General features: G+C 41.8%; 1 protein-coding gene across 3 annotated transcripts in view; it reads right to left on the bottom strand.

Annotated features, from left to right (window-relative positions):
- The window catches only part of Bbs9 (Bardet-Biedl syndrome 9), a 405,148-nt gene that overhangs the window by 165,045 nt on the left and 226,369 nt on the right, over positions 1-13,734 (bottom strand). The window lies entirely within an intron of this gene.

Raw genomic sequence — 13,734 nt, forward strand, 5'->3', positions numbered from 1 at the left:
CCTGTTAACCACTCCCGATGTCTCTGCCTTAGAACCCGGGTGAACCTCAGAAACTTCTCAACCCAGGACATGTAGGCAGTCAGCTGGAAATTACTTGCTAATAGAATTGAATTGAATCCATATCTATATAGAGTAGAAGAACGTATGTCACCAATCTAGAAGCAGGACATGGTAAAGAGAGGAAGTCTCTGACTTGACTTACCACCTTCTCCAAGTGTTACCAGGAAGGCATTTGTATCATAGAAGGAATTTCTCCCAGGGAGACAATGCTATAAATGTTATTTCTTTCACAGAACGGCCCTCAAAAGTCTCATTTAACCTACTATGTGTCTCAATAGGATTGAACTAGTATATATTTCAAATTAGAAAATAATAGATTTCCAAGAGGTTTAGTGTATTATTCGCCCTAAGATAGCTTTATGGGTTAGACTCCATCTCTAAAGGCAGCTGCAGAAAGCTGGGCCCACTGAAGCTCCTGGAGATATCACATCTCTCCGTCTAGATTCAAAACTACCTGAAAACAACCATTTCAATTGTATTTTATCCCCCTTCCCGACACTCCTGCCCAATGTCCTAATGGATATCTGTTGAACCAATGCAGATAAATGAAAGGTTTTCCTAAAAGAACCAAAGGAGCCAACATTCCGAGTCCCCGATCCACACAAAGGGAAAAAATGGTCAATGGAGCATCAGCACAAACCCAGACACCTAGGTACCTCTCACTGTCTCCCCCTGCTGTCCCATGTGTGCCCTGGCACCACGGCTTTCTACAGTTAAAATGCCTGTTAAGTTGTAGATGTGTAATAGCTTGAGCAATCCCAGTAGCTGCTAAGCCCCAAGGCGATGAGAACTATGCCTGCCTGGGGTACTACTGTAGCCTCAACAGGATGGCCGTCAGAATTCAGCAGCCTGGCATACAGCAGGCATTCAAATCACATCTCATTAGCCAAGCAGGAAGATGGCCACAGTACACCCATCATGGGGGCGGGGGCGCTGAGGACAGGATGATCTTGAATTCAAAGCTAACTTGGGCACTATTTCAAAAGGTAACACACAAAAAAGAACACACAACAGAAGTGTGTTAAAGAAACAAATAACTATAACCCAAGCCACTCACAGCCCCTGCCCACCAAGGTCTATCCTGGCTAGTGGCAGGTTCTGAGCCCTGAACTCTATGGTTTGTTTTAAACTTTTGTAAATGTGGATAAAAGAATCCTTGCCCTTTGCTTACAGCTGCACAACAGTATAAGGAAAAGCCAGGGCAAGGGTGATGATAGGACTGCCCCTCAAAGCCAGCATCAGGGGGCAGCCCAAGGCAGTGAGCACAGCAGGGAAGGGGGACGGCACCAGGGGCAACCAGATCTCACCAGGAAGAAAAGCAGACGTGAAGGGTTGCCAGGATCTCTAATTTTTCAAGAGAAGCATTTTATTTTTCGAGTTAAATTATGTAAAATTTTCAAAATACGTTAAAAACAACATTGTGTGAGCCCACTGTAATTTTTGTTTTGTTATTTTGTATTTGACAGTGCTGCAGTCACCCCCGATTCTGGTGCTCCGACAGGAAGATAGAGCCAACTTCTCATGCTGCCCTTACCCGCCCGCTGCTCTGACACTAAAGCAAACCCAAGAGGGACAACCAGGGGGAGCGTAATGTGCAGAACTGAACCCGAGAGCCATGCAGGCCCCTTCCGACCTGTAAGATCACAGCGAGAGTGGCGGTTTCCAAGGTCTTTTAAATAACTGAAGTCATAAATGGTGCCAATATCTACAGTTAAAGCAAAATCCCTGAGGTACTCAGTTGAAGGCGAGCCTTCCCATCCCTGTAAAGATGGCCAGAGGCTCCATAGAGCCCTTGGAAATTGGTAGTTCTAGTGGAAGACATCTTGGGGCAAACAGAAGTGAAGGCAAGACAAAATTCCATAATACAAGCCCACTATAGTTTCCTATTACTCGAGTTCACAAAACATGTATAAAAGATTATAACACTATAAAGTCCCAAGACACACTAGAGGAAGGTACTTAAAAACTGAAAATTAGACGAAGACTTTCAAAAACATACTCCCCAAGGCAATAGTGGCACAATCACTATGGGAAAGGCCCCAAGACACACTAGAGGAAGGTGCTAAGCACTGGGAGCTGGACCAAGAGCGTCAGAGACACATCCTCTGCCTACAAGGGGCACAGCTCCCAGGAGTAACAGACCACTTTCCAGTTGGACCTGAGACCTGCTCTACGGGAGGAAATGCTTTCTGCTTCTGTAAATCTGGCCAAACTGCCTTCTAAGTACTCAACCTTTCTGCTGTTATTTGTTATTTTAAGATTTATTTTTATTTTATGTGTATGAATGTTTTGCATGTATGTATATACACCATGTGGTGCATGTAGTGCCCATAGAGGCCATAAGAGGGTGTCAGATCCCCTGGAATCAAAGTTTACAGATGGTTGTGAGCCACCAGAGTGCTGAGACCCAAACCTGGGTCCTCTATAAGGATAGTAAGTGCTCTTAACAGCTGAGTGACCTTTCTAGCCCCTATTTCACGTTTTGGGTTTTGTTTGGTTTTGGTTTTGGTTCTTTCTTTTTTTGTTTTTGTTTTTGTTTTGGTTTTGGAGGGGTCTTTTTTTTCCTGTGTTTTTGAGATAGGATCTCGCCATGTCCCTGAGTGGTCTACAACACACTCTGTAGACCAGGCTGGCTCCAAACTCAGAGAACTCTACCTTTTTCTGCCTCCCGAGTGTGGAATTAAAGGTGTGTGTTGAAACACTGGCATGTTTATCCACAGATCAGCGCTGTGTCCAGCCTTCCTCAGAGAAGCTTTCTATTGCAACAGGTAACAGTTAGAGTATGAAACATGTAACTGACCAAGTGCAGAGAGTGAGTGATGGTGAGTTCTCCGCCTCAGCAGAGACAGCTGTAACACTCCTTCAAGGGTTGGGGATCACGCTGGAAGAGGGCGCAGAGGAATATAAAAGTCAAAGATGCGGAAATGTGCAACAAAGATCTGCTGGGCACATTCACATCACCCACTGCTCTCTGCACAGGACTTAGCCCATCAGTATTTCATCATGGATGAAGGATGGTCCCATGAGACCGCTGTCCTTCAAAAAGGACTACAGCGGTTAAAGCTTGCTGTGGGAAGATGTCCCTCTTCTTTTGGGGTGGCCACAGAAAAGTTGTCCTTATCTACTGAAAAAGTTCTCACCCACAGCCAGGGAAAGAACTAAAGTCAGTGAGACAGACAGACACAGACAGACAGACACACACACACACACACACGCACGCACGCACGCACGCACACACACACACACACACACGAGGGCATGGAGTGGGAAGAGGGCTCACTTTAAAGGGTCCCAGTGGGAGGGGAATAGGTATAAAAATGATTAAGATTTATAATAAAATGCAAGAAACTGGCAAACAAGAACAAATGAGGAACTTTGGAAAAGCACTTCAAATATTCAGTGAAGTATGTTCCCACACTCTTGATAACATCTCCTGGGAAACCAATAACTGAATGTGTCTTTAGGGGCGCAGAGTACAGCTCGGTGTTAGAGCTCTTGCCAAGCACGTGAAAGGTGTGGGTAAGGCGCATGCTTCCTCGAACTGCATGAGCTCTTGCTCTTCCCATCTCCTCACAGTGGCCCTATGGCAGACCAGCAAAGGACACCTTATACTTGGTTATCTTGACTGTCCATGGCTATGAGTGCTGCCACCAAGGAGATAACCTTATATTGCTGCCATGATGGGTCATACAAAGCACAATATCTAGGCAGAGGAGCATGGATTTTGATTCTCTGGAAAGCAAAAGATAAAGGTTTCAGCATCGAAAGATTGCGAGTCTATCTGAGTTACTAGGACCCCTAAATAATTCAGTTTGAAGAAATTAAATGCATTTGGCTGGTCAGAAATTCTATTGGTGATCTTTATCTTTCCCTTTAGTCTCTGTGATAACCACCCTCCTATGCGGATCCTACACCCCTCAGGAGCCTTTGCAAAGAAACCAAAGTCCACCAAAATCGGCCTAGCCACAAAGCAGTATTTCTTCAGATTATCTGTTCCCTCATAGAACCAAAAGACAGAGATACTACCCCAAGGAGTTACTAGAAAGAACGCCTCAAATTCTGATCCTTGCTTCTTGGCAGTCCAGACAGTTTATAGTTCTCATGAGTGCTAGTTAAACATTACCTAGAACACGATTATCCAACAGTGAAATCCTTTCCTCACTCCTCGAGGAAAATGTAGCTTAATTAAATATAATATTCCTGTGCAACATATAGTCGCCAACTTTACTGTGTGTGTCTCTGTTTTCTTATATTATTGTCATACCTCATCTTTCAAATTAACATTTTTAATTAAAATGGATTCTTTATTCTAATTTCTTAATGAGTGGAAAACTGAGAGTTAAGCAGCAGACTAAAAGCCTCACACATAATCCCTACATCTAACATAGATCCTAAAAAAGGAATGAGCTCATCTCAGTGTCAACGAGATCAGGACACAGGGGAACCACACTGCCAAGGTACGAGACACCATTTTCAACTTCAAATTGACAAAGATTTCTACTGCTGATTTTGTTTAGTAAGAACCCGCAAGCCAGGCATGGTAGCTCACAGCTGCAATCCCAGCACACTGGAGGAGAGCGGAGGCGCTCACGGTCATCATCCTCAGCTATGGGACCAGCGAGAGGCCAGGCGAGGTTACAAGAGACTCTGTCACAGAACAAAACAAGAACCTCCAATGTGCCAGGAAGCTGAGCTTGACCGTTGAACAGAAGGAATGTAACATATGCTTTCTGGAAAGAAACAGACATCAGAAGCCTTTGCAAACACACGTTTACCATGGACCGCTTGGCTACAACAGAAACTTATCCTGAGGAAACAGTCAATAATGAGCCAAGTTTTAAAGCCAAAGAAATTCACTGCAGCAGTGTTCACAATAGTAAAGTTGTCAAAGAAATTAATTACCCAATACTGAGAAAATTGATTAAATTGATTTTGTCATAAATTATCACACTATATAGCATTAAGAAAAATGTTCTAGCAATATTTAAAATAACATGAAAATATTCCAGAGACCTAATAAGAGAGGCCAGGTCCATATTCAGTGCCCCAACCTAGACTGGCTACTCTCACCTGCACTGCAACCAATCTCTAAACTTCAACCAGGACCTGGAATGCCTACCTCCCAACCAACACATCCCTACAATGCCACCCATCCAAACTCTCCACCCATCTATATCTATCCCACACTCTAAAGCTAGACTGGGGACACACATCCTGTACATTCTCCCAGTGCCCTGTGTCCACCTGATTTTACTGCACACCAGCCATTTCTAACATCTAGGCCCATGCCACCTGCACAGACACAGTTCTATCACAGCCTGCCCTGGCCATATCAAATGTAGAACTAATAAAAGACATCCACATGCCCAGGCCACATCACAAAAATGCAAATAGTATCCAGCGTCTCCTCTCTAAAACCTCCAAGTTCTGTAGAGATGTTTGCCATGGGAATGACCTAGATGAACCCCAGGACATAGGATTTAAAAGAATAATAATAAACTTCTTCAAAGATGTGTCTACAAAGAAACATCTCCAAAAAATTAGGGATGAAGGACTTAAGAGGTGTTGCAGTTTGAATGAAAATGGCCCCCACAGGGTCATATACTTTATTTGAATGCTTCATCACCAGGAAGTAGAACATTTTGAGAAGGATGAGGAGGTGTGGCCTTGTTGGAGGAAGTGTGTCACTGGGAGTGGGCTTTGAGGTTTCAAAAGCTCATCCTAGACCCAGTCTCCCTCCCTCTCCCTGTCTGCTGTCTGAAGACCAGGATGTGAAGCTCTCAAATTCTTCTCCAGCACCATGACTGCTTGCCTGGCTACAACCAAACTCCAGGCCACGATGATAATAGACTAACTCTCTGAAACTGCAAGCAAGCCCCCAATGAAACATTTTCTTCTGTAAGCGTTCGTGGTCATGGTGTTTCTCCAAACAGTAGAACGGTAACTAAAGCAAGGGGAATAAATGCTGAGTGCTGCCCAGGAAACACGGCATAAGGCTGACGGAAATTACTCAGATAATCCAGGACTTGAGAACTGAGTAAAATTACCACCGACCCAGTAATAGCAGGTGATTTCAATACCCAACTTTCTCCAGTAAACGGGTCATCTGGACAAAAAAATAAACAAAGAAACATCAGAACAAGTTGACATCATACATCAAATGGACTTAACAGTTTGCCTACAGAATATTCCACCCAAACACCGAAGAATATACATTCTACTCAGCAGCACATGGAAGCTTCTCTAAAACAGACCACATCCTGGGACACAAAACAAAACTTCACAAACTCAAAAATATTTAAATAACTCTGTGTATCCTATTTGACCACAGTGAAATAAAACTTAAAATCAACAGCAATCCCCAGTAAATACACCAACTACTGGGGATTAAACAACCCATTACTGAATGATTTTTAAAAAGTCAAAGAAATTAAGAAAGGATAAAACATATTCTGGAGCCAAATGAAAATGAAAACACAGTAGAGCGAAACCTCCGGGACCCACTGAAAGCAGCCCTGTGATGGACAGCGGAGCTCCAAGGCCTATGTAGAAAATCAGAAGGAGCAAAATAAATGACTTAATGGTGCAACTCAAAAGTTTTGAAAAACAAAAACAAACCAAATTCAAATCCAGTCAAAGGCAAGAAATGAATTTTTAACAACAATATCTCACTATGTAGCTCAATAAGACCTCAAACTTGCAATCCCCCTGCCTCGGCTACTTAAAGGTTGAGATTCCAAAGAAACATGAAACCACGGTTGGTTTCAATTTAAGTCATAAATAAAATGGCTAAATTATTATTTTTACTTAACATGATTCTCTACCTAGAAAAATAGACTGACCAGGGGGTGTGGGGCATCAAGAGCTTCAGAAATGCTGTGTTCTCCACACCTTAACTTTGGAACCTATACTGTAGCTGGATCAGTAGGTGCCTAGAGGCTGTAGGCACTGTCAATTAACGTATTACCTAGGGTGTAAAATGAAGTGTCCAAAAACATTAATTCATTGAATAAAAAAATTACCTTTTCTAGGTGTTTGGTTTACATTGCCTATTGAGTAATATCAAATGCTTGTCAACATCTCTTGCACAACTTTAAAACATTGTCTCTAGTCCTATGCTTAGAACTCATGGGGAAAATGTACGTAGAAAAATAAATGTAAACCTGATTGTTATATAGCAAATAATTTACCTCACATGATACAAGTATAAAGCTTTCAAATGCCTGTAACTTAACATAGGGAAGATGATGGGACCTATTCTTGTTCCAGGATAATTACTTTGTAGGCACAAAGGGATCATAAAAATTCCACAGTGACAAAACAGAGCTGAAATAACTTGATAGCCCAAGTGTGGTCACAGTGATGGAAGCCTGCCCACAGGACCTACAGTGGCTGCTCAGTTCCAGGAGTGGGAACAATAAACAGAGCTATGCAACTTGTAAAGGAGAGTGCATGTCTCATTAGCAAAATGATTTCCTTGCCCCAGAGAAATTATTGGCAGAAACAGAAGGCAAGCCTCCAGAAGCTCCCAGACAAAATACCAACTTCCCTTGGAAGCGCCGGAGACTTGCACAAACGTGACGCGTATCCACCATCAGTGTGGAGCGACACTGTAAGCCCTGTGACAGGCTCCAAGGACAGAAACAGCACATTGGGGCTGGCAACTCATCTCCACCCAGAGCCACACTGGAAACAGACTGGGGAAAACCTCCGTCAACTGAAATATGCAGCACTCACTTGCTAAAGAGTTTAAAGCCCTGGAAGAAAGACGAGCCAGAAACAATGCTGGCTGTGAACGTTCCTACAACACAGATCCTACCTAGAACAAACAACAGAGCCCCGTCCTGGAATGTCCCATTATTAATCTCCAGGGCTTCTGCTAGCTGCTTACGGGTTACCCTCTGTCCCGGTGAGAAAATGTCATGTGCAAGAAAGGTGCCTTACAGAAGGAAGCTTACTGGGACTTGCAGCATCGTGGAGCCCAGGCATAGCGACCAGGGGCAGCAGAGCGGAAGGGAAAGCAAATGAGGAGGGTTATGCCTTAAGCTCTCAGAGCCTGTTCTCCGTGAAAACCCATTTCCTTCAACAAGGCCACACCTCCTAAACCTCCCCAAACAGGGCCAACTGGGACAAAATGCTCAAATATCAGAGCCTATAAGGGACATTTCTATTCAAACCCCCCACAGTCATTATTGGTATCAGTCAAGATGATTTAAACACACTTTAATTAAATAACCACATATGCTGCAACTGTTCATATTTCACTTGACATGTATCATTCTATCTTTTGAATTCTTAAGTAATCCTACTCAATGGCAAAAGATTAGACTAGAAGAGAACATGGGCCCACCTTCATAATTATTATCTATATTAAAAACCCATGCTCGAGGCTAAAGCCATCTGAACTAATACTTCTAGTCACCTTTCCCAAGTGGAACAGATTTACATATGCTAGCTCTCCAATGAGCTTCCACTAGTGCAACCACTTAAACTGCCTGAGGAAACTGCCTTCCAAAGGCTCTATTTTTATGAGACTTTTTGCTCACTAAAAATACCTATTACTCAAACATTGGAGATAGTCAAGACTCGTCCCACTACAAGACCACCACAAAACACATTTCTTAATATATATCTGAAGAAGTATACAAAAGAGTATATGAAAAGTGTACAGAATTCATTAGAACTAATATGCCATTTTCTGATGTTCCCTGGAAAGTGGTCAGCAACTCGGGGTAGATGTAAGCATGCAAGGGAAAGGGAGCATGTGGCTTTAACTGAGGACGGGTTTAACCCTGGAGAGCAGGCAACCTGCGACTGGCTTCAGTGTGCCTGACCATAAGGGTCAGACAGGCAACCGTGCTGAAGTCTTGTCAAGAAATACTTTTAAATATTAAAAAGCTATGTCAACCCTTGTTCTGTTCATGAGCAGACTTGATACAATCAAGAAAAATTAGTTTCGGATGTGGAATACTTCAGGGATTTGAAGTAGTTTGCTAAATAGGAAGCTAAATCCAATTACTTTTCTAAAGCTTTGGCATCTTTAACTGAAAACCAATATTCCAATTAACATTAAACAAATATCCAAGCTTATCCACATATTCCAGGCATCCTTTCTGGCTAACAACCACGGCATCTCTGAATTTAATTATTCCCATATGCATATATAGGGTCTGCTTTATACTCAAAGTATTTAAGGCAAGAGAAAAAGAAACATTTTAAATGTCTTCTGTGAGCCGCTCTGCGTGTGCATGGCCCAAATTGAACCTTCTAATTCACACCGTTCCTAATCAGGATCACGCCAGCCCCTCCTTAACTGTGATGGTCCAGCCACGTAAGTGAGGTGAACAGCAAAGGCACTTCTTGAATTCCTTCATTCTGCTCCCAAATTACAACAAATTAACACACAACATTAAATACTGTTCTTAGCATGTTAAAAGCTTAAAGCAACTGAGATATTGTGAGCACGGTTATTGCATGGCTCTCTTGACGACAAAGGAAACTTTCTGAGTAAGGACGGAATAGAGGAAGGAGTCAGCCAGTAGACGCTCTTCTCTGCGGGAGCACCCAGGCGCAGGGCGTGGCCGGCAGCTTAGATGCCTGCACGTGGGGCTGTTTTACTGCTCCTCACACCCTAGGTCATCTAAGTCACTGGCAGCCTTCACTTTACCATACTCTAAGATGGCTTATAATTGTTCTGGCCTGGGCTTTTGGACCAAGTGATATTTACTCAAAATTAGTAAGATTACTGTCACTAAAGCTGTCACTTAACTTTGTTTATAGATCAGCTCTCTAAGGAAGAGGCAATGTGTACACTTGAATGGGTGGAGAGATGTACACAGTCAAGAAAATGTCAGGGAACAAGGGCTCAGTTCTTAGGTACTATCATTCACACAAAACAGCCATTAGATATTATGGGGTGAGGTAAGAAGATGGCCAGATCCGGCAAAAGGAATTCATAAAGAAAGCTGGTGCCCTAAAGCCAACTCACACAAAGTGTCAGCAAAAGCTTTCAGGACCCAGCACCCACTCTTGTTAACTTAGTTACAAACATAACCGTCAAACATGACAGTCTCTTGCAAAACCTAATGAGTTTGGTTCGGGAATTGGGAAGTCCAGGGAGCACCTGGAGAGAGGTTAGGATAGTGCTCCAACAACTCAGTAACAAAAGCAACACAACCCAATCAAAAATGGATGAAGGGCAGGGTCTATTGGAAAAGTTGCTCAGTATCACAATTGTTAGGTAAATAAAAACTAAAACTATAATAAAATGCCATCTACCATCTTTCAGAACATCGGGCCATATCTAATTATATTATTATCCTCCAAACAAACAAACACAACTCTATAAACCAAGAATTATAGAGATGATATGAACATATAAGAACCCTTTTTATGACTGGTAAATATAATACCTATAGTCATTACAAAAAACAGTATACAGATCCTACCAAAAAAAAAAAAAACCCAAACAAACAAAAAAAAATGGTTTTTTAAAGGCTAGCAGTTTACCTGACCCTGTAACTCTATTCCTAGTCATCGTGTGTGTGTGTGTGTGTGTGTGTGTGTGTGTCCACCATATAATTGCATACACACAAATACTCTACAGAATTATTTCATACAGTGAGGGAAAACTGGAAACAGTCTATCAGGCAATTACTGGTAAACTAAGCATGAGATACCGGTGAATGAAATGGCGTTCATCAGTGAAAAGGACCAGCTCCCAACCATTTGCTAGAACACGAATGAGCCTCAAAAGCACTGGGCTAAGGGAAAGAACCCAGAAGTAGAAGACTATAGGCTTTTTATTTCATTTCTATGGAAATCTAGAAAACTCCAATATACAAACAGTAAACTGACAGTCGCATTGAGTTAGTTGGGACTGAGTACTAACTAAGGGAAACAACACAAAGGGACATCAGGAAAATGGTAACACTCTAAAACTGGGCTATGGCAAATGGGTGTACTACTCTAAAGATTTATTTAAAATTCCCAAGTATTATATTAGCTATGGGTTTTGATATGTATATTAGATTTTTTTAAAAAGCTGTTTGGAATTTTCCTTCCTTACTCTTTTTTCTTTCTTTTTTGAATTGTTTTCATTGAATTATATATTTTTCTTCATCCCCTCCCCTTCTACCCTCTGTCTGATGTGGGGTTGGTAAAGATCTTTTGCTACTTACTTTCAAAACAAGATATTTTTTATATGAATGAGTATTTTTCCTAAATGTATGCCTGTGCACCACATAAATGCCTGGTGCCCATGGAGACACCAGGAGATGGCATCAGATCTAATGAAACTAGAGTTACAGACAGTTGTCAACCACCATGGATATGCAAGGAACCACACTGGGGTAACTGCAAGGACAGCAAGTGTTTTAACCACTGAGCCATCTCTCCAGCCCACTACCTATTTTTATGGACAGTTTTATATGTAAATGTATTTATGGGGTCCAAAGTGGTATTATGATTTTTAATGTGTAGAAGTAATGAATAAATGAGGCTAACTAAAATATTAATCATCTCAATTATCTAACACTTGTGTAATCATTTAACACTTTGGTAAACTTTTAAAGAAATTTCAGAAGTACAGTATGGAAGTCCAACCCTACAACACAAGTGTGATAATACACTTGTGATCCAGTGCCAGGGAGGCAGAGATAGGTTCAGCTCTGGGGTTCATGAACCCACCAGCATAGCTGACTAGGCAAGTTCTGGAATGGTGAGAGATCCTGTTTCTCTCAAAAAAGAAATGAAAACATGAGACAATGTCTTCTAGCCCTCACATTCCTAGAAGGACAGGAATCTTGGTCTCTTAAGGAGATAGGCTTTCCTGATCAGCATAGTTTCTAGAGAAATAAGAGCTGAGATTCGAAAGACCAGAGTCCTACCCTTCAGAAATATTTGAATGTCATAATGAGAAATCTTGAGTTAATGTGACAGACAATATGTTCCCACAAAAGATCTTGGACTAGACTGCAAAACAAATTATACCTACTGAGAACTGTGATTAATCTTATCTGATGGATCAACACTACATAATGTGTTTGACTGTACAGACCAAGACCTGTGGGACTTTTGAGACCAGGGATCCCATTGACCAAGAGTAGGTCCTCTTACAAACCTCTATGACAAGTTATGGAGCTGGGAGCTGAGGTCCAGGGCCTACCTAGCTCAAGGCACAAAGGTCCAAGGAAAGATGGGAGAATATGGCCCATAATATTGATTTCCATACAATGTGGCTCAGTGGCTGAGGAATCACCCAAACAAAAATATTAAGCAGAACCCAAAAGATGTTAAAGGTTGGGGAGCCATATTTGGGTTTGGATGGGAGGTAAATCTTCACTGAAATCTAATATTCATATATAGGAATCTAAAAATTATTGAGGAAACTTTAAAACAAAAATATAAATAATCCATTGGGGAGCCAGTGAAGTAAGTCAGACAGTGAATAGGTACTGATCTCAATGAATAATACTCCATTTATAGTTTTCAGAAACAGTGAAAATGTTTTTAAATCAGCGCGAAGTTAAATATTCAAAGGTCTTTTCTCTTAGTTATACTAAGTCAGTTTCACCTGATTGCTCCTGTGTCTATATGAGGGCTAACAAGAACATCTGTGATGAAGACTCCGCCCTGGGTCTTGGTGACTCCGACCCGTAAAGTGGTTCACTAAGCCATGAGAGCCCGGCCACAGAAACACAACCAGACATCAGCGAAGGGAAGTGCACACAGGAGGTCTTTTAAAGAGGGAAAGACCACAAAACTGTATCTCTTGGAAACGGGCTCTGTGCTCCTTTATTTAAAGAGGAACTAAAAGATGTGGGAGAGGATGGAAGGGGGGAGCAAAAGGTCTAGAGGGTTACAATAATCATTAACTCACAATTCAAACCATTCAGAACTCCATTTACAGAAAATAGATACAAAGGGGATAATTGTGCTAGACGGAGTTAAATAGGAAAATGGATAACATATATGAAAGGAAACGGCATACAATTACAGAAAATTGGAGGTCACTTTTGTATTTTTCTCTCATCACTGACACAGAAAGGTAAGATTTTCATTTTCTTATAATGGCTCCATTAATAGGTTTATTGTAATATTAGAAACATCTTACTTCTGAGCATATCTCAAAGAGCCAATTTTAAAAAATAGATCAAAGAAGCAGAACAAAACTTTAGCAGCAGATGAGCCCTGCTCACTCGTGGCTTTGAGTGCTTTATTTCCCATTGCAGGTCATATTTCTGAATCTGATAAATTCACAAAGATAAAAATCCCAATGTTAAATTCACAATCTAGGATGGCACTAGCAACCAGAAACTCAAACACTGATTAAAATCATGCGGATCAAGAGGTATGCACTCAGTTTACAAGAGACACACAGGGCCCCAGGGAAGTAAAGTATCCCAGATGAATATTAAAAGGGAAATGTTAATAGAACTGCTTTCCCTAGATGGATGCTCTATCGCCACTACTCTCATCTCCAGACCCAGGAGCAGGCTTCAGCGCTATGATAATGCTCCGAGCATAACACACCTTGGTTTGTGAAACCAACTCAGTCTCACAAAGCCCTGTAACTTAGAACACCATCATCGGGGTCCATCCACCAACCGGGATGCCACACTCCAGGGATGCCACAAAATGATCCCAAAGTCAGCACAGTTTCTGAAGTCCTGG

Source organism: Myodes glareolus, chromosome 4 (assembly GCF_982192425.1).
Source record: "Myodes glareolus chromosome 4, mMyoGla1.1, whole genome shotgun sequence".
In the NCBI taxonomy this organism is placed as follows: Eukaryota; Metazoa; Chordata; class Mammalia; order Rodentia; family Cricetidae; genus Myodes; species Myodes glareolus.